At 38.5% G+C, this 9,058-nt stretch overlaps 1 protein-coding gene across 1 annotated transcript in view; it reads right to left on the reverse strand.

The window, feature by feature from the left end:
* The window catches only part of LOC107722493 (phospholipase D1-like), a 10,135-nt gene extending 5,704 nt beyond the window's left edge, over positions 1–4,431 (reverse strand). The window contains exon 1 of the mRNA XM_016530859.1: positions 4,300–4,431. The gene's annotated coding sequence lies outside the window, so the exon portion shown is untranslated. The remainder of the gene's footprint in view (positions 1–4,299) is intronic.
* Positions 4,432–9,058: the final 4,627 nt, after the last annotated feature.

Raw genomic sequence — 9,058 nt, forward strand, 5'->3', positions numbered from 1 at the left:
TTATTGGTTTTGTCTCGTCGTGCCGCAAGACGGCACCACAGTATGTAAAGGGCGTAACATTTCCGTCACACGCTTGAGTAGGGCTGGACAATAATTCAATATCAATATGTATCGCGATATACAACATAAGTGCTGGTAGAGAGGTTCCTAATGGAGGGACTCATTCATTCTCTCTGTGTGGGTGAACGCTTATGGTATCTCATGCATGTCTCCCACCTGTGCACTGACCTTTAGAGCCAGCTTTAAAGAGGTGCACAGGTCAAAGAGAGGCAGTGAATCAGACACGTCAACTATCACACCGTTGGCACAATATTGCATTTTTATGATTCTTCAGATATCATCTTGCCCAACCACTACAATCTCAGAATGGACCATTCCTGAGTAAGGGTGCATTACAGTATTTATTGTTTACGGATATATACATGTGACTTTACAGACAAAGCTCTGTTCTGTGTGCTGTACAGCACACAAAGACAAAGACTAGGCTAATTCCTCATATACTGGATGTGAATCTATTTAGGAACTAGGGCTGCACGATAAATCGCATGCGATATTTAACGCGCATCTTGTCAGAAAGCCGGTTCTGTAATCAGCGGTAAATCTCCATCACGTGCATGCTTTCACATTGAGCAAAATTAACGATTTATCGTGCAGCCCTATTAGGAACCAAACTAAACCCAAAACATACACATTTCAAAGCAGCCAAACATACAATCATGCTAAGCTCTCATTTAAAACTATGGGAACTACCATTTACTTCTCCACAGGGAATATTTTGCCTTCTGGCTTCTTTAATTGGGGTCTGAAAGACTTTAAATTTGAGCAATTTATCGACCACATTGACTGGATGAGAACAAAACTTGAACTGAATTAAACTGGATGATGGCACTGCTGTCTTCTGTAGAGCTGCTTTACAGCAGAGTTGTATCTTGCAACATCGACACTGGTATTGAACTGAATTTAATCAACATTGAACTGACTCGAGCTGAATAACGACTGCTGCCTTTTGTAGAATTGCTTATAGCTGATTGATTATCTTCACACTGCTATTGATCTGGGCCCGTATTCTTAAAGATTCTAAGAATCCTCTCAGAGAGCTCCTAATTTAGCTTAAAAATTTCTAACTAGGAGTCTTAGTTTAAAAGTGATTCAGGACCAATCTGAGAGCAACCCTGAGCGAGGAAAAGACAAAAATCTTAGTGAGGAGGCGGGGCTGACTCCGTTGCTAGCTATGACACAGTCTTTTGAAGACTGTGATTGGTTGGTTGTCCAAGAAGGAAATAAAATAGCCCTTTTAAGAGTAGGGTCTATTATAGGGTGACCATACGTGCCATTTTCCCAGGACGCGTCCTGGCCAGGATTTCTATATTGCCTAAAATATCTAGGTTTTGGCTTTGTTTGCGTGTGCAGACCGATCGGTGTATGACATCAAAGTACCATACAGACGGTTGCTTTCGAAACGCTCTCGAGGTACTTTGATGTCAAACACTGATCGGTCTGAGCCGCACTGCTTTTAAGTCGAACACACCTAATATGTACGCGTAATTGCATCGCTTTGACCGTAGATCCCACCTTCTCACACGCCATGATTGGTCCATTATGTACAATGCTTGCATGTTATTGGTCAAACTACTTTTCGATCATTACCTTCAGCAAGCATTAAAACAGGAAAACAAAGCCAAAACAAATCCTGGCCAGGACGCGTCCTGGGAAAATGGCACGTATGGTCACCCTAGTCTATTATAAACCTTCACTTTGAAATTACAGGCATAATTTTTTCCTGTTTTACCGTACTCTCTCTCTCTCTCTCTCTCACACACACATTATATTTGTATATATATATATGCTTTATTTTTTATTTACCATGCTGTCATACTATTTTATAGGAAATTAATAGCGACACAATAAGGTTCTGAAAGTGCTGTAATTGTTTGCGTTATCATTTTGCTTATAGAAGGTTGTGACAGACCCAAATCATCACTGCTGCATAGTTGCATTTTTCCAGTTGCCAAATATGTTAATGTAGTTAATGTAGTGATTTACTTCCATTTCTGGCGCTATGGCATTTCTGCGCGGTGTCGGAGATGTTAGGAGACGTGTCTCTAATAAGATCGGTCACAAACATAATCCCTGCACGATCTAATGTGTACTCACTGTCATGCACTGTGCAACACATTTCTTCTCCCTCTACATGTTTCATCCACTTTCTCCACTGCTAAAGAAACTCTTAAGCCTCTTAAAAGTCCTCATCCGTACTCCTAACAATTTTGGACCTTAAGACCTCTTTTAAGGGTTAAGATGCTTTCTGAATTACTTTTTTCTTTACTAGGATCTTTTCTTTAATTGTAAGAGGAAACACTCACATTTCTAACAATTTTCTTAGAATTTTGTTACTAGGAGCAACTCTTAACACTAAGATTTTTCATGAATACGGGCCCTGAACTAAACAAACACTGAGCGGACATTAGCTGAATGATGACACTACTGCCTTTTAGAGCTGCTTTACAGCAGAATCTGAACGGTCTCCATAGCTTTAGTTTCCATAATTGATTCTGCTGTATCTCTGTGAAGGTACACAATCTGTATTGTATAAAGCACCATATAAAGGCGACTTGACTTCAGTTTGTCCATCAATATGCAACAATATGCAATATGTTTGTCCAGCAGCAGTCTCAGAGATGTGTTTGAACTGAAGCACATTAAAACAAGACAAAAGTCAAAACAAAACAAGAAAAACATATGAACTTTTAGGCTTATAGGTTCCCTGCACCTCGTAATGAACAAATCTTGATGTAAATGATCCAAAGTAGGACAGGCTGTGCAGTGAACTGTAGAAAATAACTGCAGAACAGCAAGACCTTTAAGAGCTCTGTCTGTTAGACAGCCAAGATAATATAAATGAATAAACACTTTCAACATGTGCCCTCTCTTATTGTCATTTTCTGAATCTTTGTCTTGATTGCCAGGATTTTTTTTTTTAAACAAAACAAAACAAAAAAAATGTACTTGAGAAGTGTTATTGTGTATAGACGATAAGATTTTTTATTAGAAAATAAGACAAAAGACTGATTAAAAAGTTACTTTTTGCAGTGTACTAATTTCCTTCCTTCTGAACAAACCCGTTCAACATCAGTTCTACTTTGTGTACTAAACTACAGCAATACACAGATAATGAGGGGGAATGAAAAGTTAGTGAGAACGCTGTGGATGGGATATCAGCTGTTGCTTCCTGCCAACAAGTTCCTGCCCATTGTAATTCGTCATGGAAACAAGGCTCAGTGCCTTTGGGAGGAGAAAAAAAAATATTATGCAACCATGTACCTTAGAGATTTACGAGAAACTATGGTATAGACACTGGAATCACTTGTGTGTGCTGGGGCACACATGCAACTGAAGAACTGGGGGAATTTTTTTACATTGTCGTTGTAAGACATGAAGCCGTGTGGATGAAACTACTGCAAACTCACTCTAAATATCATCGTAGGTTCATGTTAGTATCACAAACAGAGGACTTAGTAAGGCAGCCACCAACAAAAGTAATCCATTCATCTTTAATATTAAGATGGGTTTTGTAAGTGTCTGGGAAAGACAGTCTCCATGTAAGTTTCGAAAAGTCTTTGCCAACCTGTTGTGAAGTTTAGCAGGACTGTTACTCCTGTTGAAAAAGATTTGCACTTTGCACCTGAAGGCAATTTATGACAGGATGTTGTTCATCAAATAAAACAGCACTACACTTGTTCTATCATGTGTCTTTTTACACGTCCGTCTGTCTGTGAGGCGTGTTAGTGAAAGCATGAAGTTCCCAGCATCTCAAGGTCAGAAGTCTCTTGCCTTCTGATTAATGAATGACACGGATAAAGTGTAAGAGATAAGCAAACAACACAGAGGGCCATTTAAAGCACAAGCTAGTGAATACACAATTAGCCAAAGCTGAGAAAGTGTCAGAATAATACATTTGAGTTCAAATGTAATTTATTCAGTTGTAGTGTACTGTACTCCAGCCCTTGTGTACAGCTGAAAAAACAAGAGAGGGATTTTGGAGCCTGAGCAAAACCATGTTGACTTTCCTCTCTTGTGCACTGGTCACACATTCCACCACAGATACAAAAGCCTCTCACACTCTGGGGTGAGACAGGAGCCAAGACATATCGGCACCAGAAAGACTTTCACATTTCACAATTACACACATCCATAACTGCTGCTAGAAATGTCCAAGTGTTCACTCTCTTTAACTCTGCATGCTGAGATACAAGTTTGGAACAGAGCAAGAGACAACAACTAGCACAAAGTTTTACTGACCTGCCTTGGTAGACGTGATTCCCACATGATAAATCAGCTGTTTGACTCCCACAACAATGAAAGACTAACTCATAGTTTTGCAGCGTTAAAAGAGTCCCTCTCCCTTTCTGCAACTCCAAACAGACTAAACAAGAGGGCAGTGGAGAGATCAGTCATAGGCCAATGTGTTTGAAGAGGGCGGGGCCTTTTCTGGGTTCTGAAGTGTCAGTCACAGTCGCTCAGCCAATCAAGTGCAGCATGTCACAACATGCTCCTCCTCTCCTCAGCTGTTATATGCATTTAGATTGACTGATATCTCCCCATGGGATAGAAGCAGCACAAGTTAGATGTTTACAATGGGTCAGTTGTTTCTCCCAGATATCAATGAGATTAAACAAAGACCAATTGGAGACTTTTGTTTAAATATCTTGCTTAGATTTTTCTTTTGAGAATATACAGTAATCTCATATATGTCTCTTCTAGAGTTCTAGAAGAGAGCTCAACAACGTCTGCACTGTGCTCAGGCTTGCCAAAACACAAAATACAAATTCGAGCAGTCTGGAAAATGGATAGATGCATTTATAAATATATATACACACACTCCCATTCAACAGTTTGGGGTCTGTACGATTTTTTTTTAATGTTTTTCAAAATCAAAATACAGTTGCAATAATATTACAATTGAAAATAACTGTTATCTATTTTAATATATTGTAAAATGTAATTTATTTCTGTGAAGGCAAAGCTGAAATTTTAGCATCATTACTCCAGTCTTCAGTGTCACATGATCCTTCGTAAATCATTCTAATATGCTGATTTGATGCTCAAGAAAAAAATTACATTATATTAGACTACCAGTATTTTTACAGTAACAGCTGTGTAAATTACCGTTTATAAGGTCTCATGCTAGAGCTCTGACATTGCTGCAGCTGCAGGATGCTAAAATGACAAGCAACATCTCCAAGATTCAGAGGTGGAAATGTCAAACCAACTTATCTCCAGGCTGCTCAGCAGTCAGGGCCATAGTTTACCCTTGGAGCAGTTTGGTCTGCTCTTCAACAAACTGCGAGCACTTTCCTGAAGCCCTTCCTCTCCAACAATCCATCTATTTTCCATGGTGAGGAGAGTTCCACTCCACTGTGTCTAAATGGATTAATCTCTGAAGAACAAGAGCAAGACGCCACACTAAAGGACATCCCAGCGTATCTGACGCTTTGTGGCCAACAACAAAGACAGAGGAGAAGATAGACTTCTGAGCACCATAAATCATTTATATTTTCAATTTTCCGCCTTGTCTGACGCGGGACCTCTGGTCTATGGAGTCTGTAATAATTACCACGGCAGGGTGTGCCAGAGCGGCCATACCTTTGCTCAAATGGCAGCCATTGCCATTTATCACAGCCGCGAGCAAACATCTCTGTCTCTCTCACACAACACAAAACAATATCAGCTCAACCGCAGAGCCTCAAATGCATGAGGAAAAGTGAGGTAAGAAATAAACAGAGAGAAAAACAGAGATTAACAGAAAAGTGACAGAGTTTAATGGCTTTCAATGGCAGCTAGTTTCATTACTGCCACATCGACCCATCTGATAGTAACCACACTGTACTAATTCTAAACCTCTCTGACAACAAAATGATAACTTAAATGTATAGTTCATCCAAAAATGAAAGTTCTGTCATCATTAACTCACCATCAAGGTGTTCCAAACCTGTAGGAGTTTCTTTCTTCTGTTGAGCACAAAAGAAGATATTTTGAATTATGTTATCAAGGAATGTTGTGCTAGGAATAGTTGTGCTACATAATAGTTTTGTGGGAACCATGGAACAGTATTTTTTGATGTTCAAAACAACCTTTTTTTTAGAACTAGAAATCTTTAGTAACATTGTAAATTTCTTTAAATTTTCAGTCACTTGATCAATGTAAAAGTATTTATATATCATCATTAACTCACCATCAAGGTGTTCCAAACCTGTAGGAGTTTCTTTCTTCTGTTGAGCACAAAAGAAGATATTTTGAATTATGTTGTAAGTAACCAAACAGTTGGCAGTAGCCATTGACTTTCGTATGAGAAAAACATACTATGGAAGTCAATGGCTACCATCAACAGTTTGGTTACTAACAGTGTTCAGAATATTCTGCATTCTTGAGAATATCATCTTTTGTGTTTAACAGATGAAAGAAACACGTTTGGAGCGAGTGGAGGCTGAGTAAATGATGACAGATTTTTGGGGGGTGAACTAGCCCCCAGGGTTTTCATTACTAGGAGGTTAAATTTGTGATGATGTTTTGAAATGTAAAAATGTTTAAAACAGATCATTTTGGACAATAGTGGACCGAGAATTTTAAAACATTATAGTTTTTAAAGCTACAACCTGTAGTTTTGATGCTATAAAAGACATGATATTACATGCAACTGCATTATAATGCATCGTATTTTTACTGAACCTTGAAGGCTCAGAACAGTATTACATATAGCGCTCTTGCCCTCTAGTGGACAGTATTAGAAAAACTATTTTTCTGCCCCTTTGAAACTTAATTTTATGCTAACCATGTTGATGTGTGTGGATACAAGCAAGCAATTATCTAAAAGACAGGATGTTTGCTATCTCAGTCATTTATGCACCTCAAATCCCTTCTAAAGGGCAACAGATAAAACTACCAAATATAGCTACAATTTGGATCTACACTTCCTCTCAAGCATCTCATTGCCCTGTGCTATAAAGATTGTATGTTGATTGTGATCACTTGATCACTGGGTGCAATATTACTGCAAATGGCACAGCTGTTGATATGTAGCTACTGAGATTGGGGAAGAAAACAAATATAATGGAGACTTTGACCAGAGGCCACTGAAACACCACACCTTAAAGTAACAACAACAACACTGGTTTGAATCACATGTTAAAACACTCAGTTACACATTACATACACAAATGCACAAACTGTAACACTGAATACCTTCAGTGTTAGCTTCTTTCATTAGAAAGAAGAGAGGGTAATGCTGAGTTACTCAGACACTATAAGAAAGAAAGAAAGAAAGAAAGAAAGAAAGAAATGACCTCTCTGTTATCCAGCCAATAGTTAAATGTGTCACGGCAGGCTCAGGTTAGTTCTTCTACTACACACTGATGCTGGCAGTTTACTGAAGGCTCAATATCAGCTCAATGGCAGCTCAGTCCTTTCCAGTCATAAAACTGGTTAATGATCTCTGCCTTAATTTCCTTCCCCACAATATTCAGTCAACATCAAAATCTCATTTGCATGAGATGCATTTCTGCTTTGAATTTGTAGGTTTGCATGTCTTTATTTACCAGCAGGAGGAAAAAAGATTAAATATTTAAAAGATATGAAGTCATACAAATACATATAAAGATATTAAAGATATGAAGTCATACAAATCGTGTTCAAAATGAACAAAGTATTTACTACAATTTGCTTTTAATGTCGCTTCTTTTTAAAATAAAATCTATAAAGGAGCTTAATAACATTAATTGGTTAGACGAAAACGTTAACTACAGGTGATAACTGTTTGAATAGAAAGATATAAAAATATTAAATTCATCACTAGTCGATATCGTTTAGGACCCACACGCTACAATACACAAACAGATATTGCACCAATCAGCTGTGAGAAAAGTGACATACCGCTAACGTCACGCCCCCTGTATCTCTCTCTCTCTCTCTCTCTCCAATTTAAAGCGCACTTCACGAATTTTATAAATCCACAAACCCCTATGAGAACCCCTTATTCAAGAGATACTGACTTTGGTCAGATTGATATTCGTGTTTTGGTCTGCCGTCTATTAGAATTGTTTTTGTTTGTAACTAGTTTCCAACTGAACTTTTCAAGGATGTGTCGCACTGCATTCTATCCAAACACCCCACGATGGCAGTGTTCAACATGTATCCATCCTCATTACATTCGCAATTTTGTTATTTGAATAACGTGAATATATACTTTCCAAGCTCTTACGAAACTCTCTACCAAGATTCCGCATCCACTTACTCAATGATGAATCAATGACATCATTAATGAAAGAGTCCCTCAGCATTGCGCATTACGCGCGTCTTTCATCCACCGCGCGGTGATTTCATCTCTCCGACTCCCACCTTGTACACTTATCTTTCTTCCTACAGCAAAGATGCCTTAAATAGCTTCAAGACTAACGATTTTCTGTCCAATGTGAACAGATAACTTGGCAGCAAAAGCTGGATTGCCATCCTTAAATTCTCTGAGTTTTCCTATCAGTTGGAACCATTTTTAGATGTGGAACGGATGGTAAGGATGTGTCATGAGGACATTTATTTGACAGCTACAAATAGAGTAAAACAATGTGCGAAATACTGAACGACCTTCAGAGGAGTCGAGTTTTTAAAGGAATCTCTGTCAGGGCGCATTCTCTGAAGGTTAACCGTCAAGTATCATAGAGACTTTTAAAACAGTAACATTTGTGAGAGTGCATTTGGTATGTAACCCTTTATATTAATTAATGGCAGTTTTGTCGTTTTCACGCTCAATACTGAACAGAGAGAGCAGTGTACTGTTGCTATGGTTACTTTTACAGGCGGGATGCAATTTCAGTTCGCGAACTTTTATTTCGCGCGCTAATGTGTGGTTTCAGAAACGTTGTTAGAAAACGTTTTTGAAACACATAGTATATATGTAAAAGAACATACTTTGAAGATTTATTATACTGATTATTTTGAAGACTTTTAGGGGGCTTCAATCCGTAATTAGGAAGGTCAGACCTTCCAAAGCATCCTGCGGTACAGGTTG

This window comes from Sinocyclocheilus rhinocerous, unplaced genomic scaffold (assembly GCF_001515625.1).
Source record: "Sinocyclocheilus rhinocerous isolate Xijiao unplaced genomic scaffold, SAMN03320098_v1.1 scaffold541, whole genome shotgun sequence".
NCBI classification, from domain to species: Eukaryota; Metazoa; Chordata; class Actinopteri; order Cypriniformes; family Cyprinidae; genus Sinocyclocheilus; species Sinocyclocheilus rhinocerous.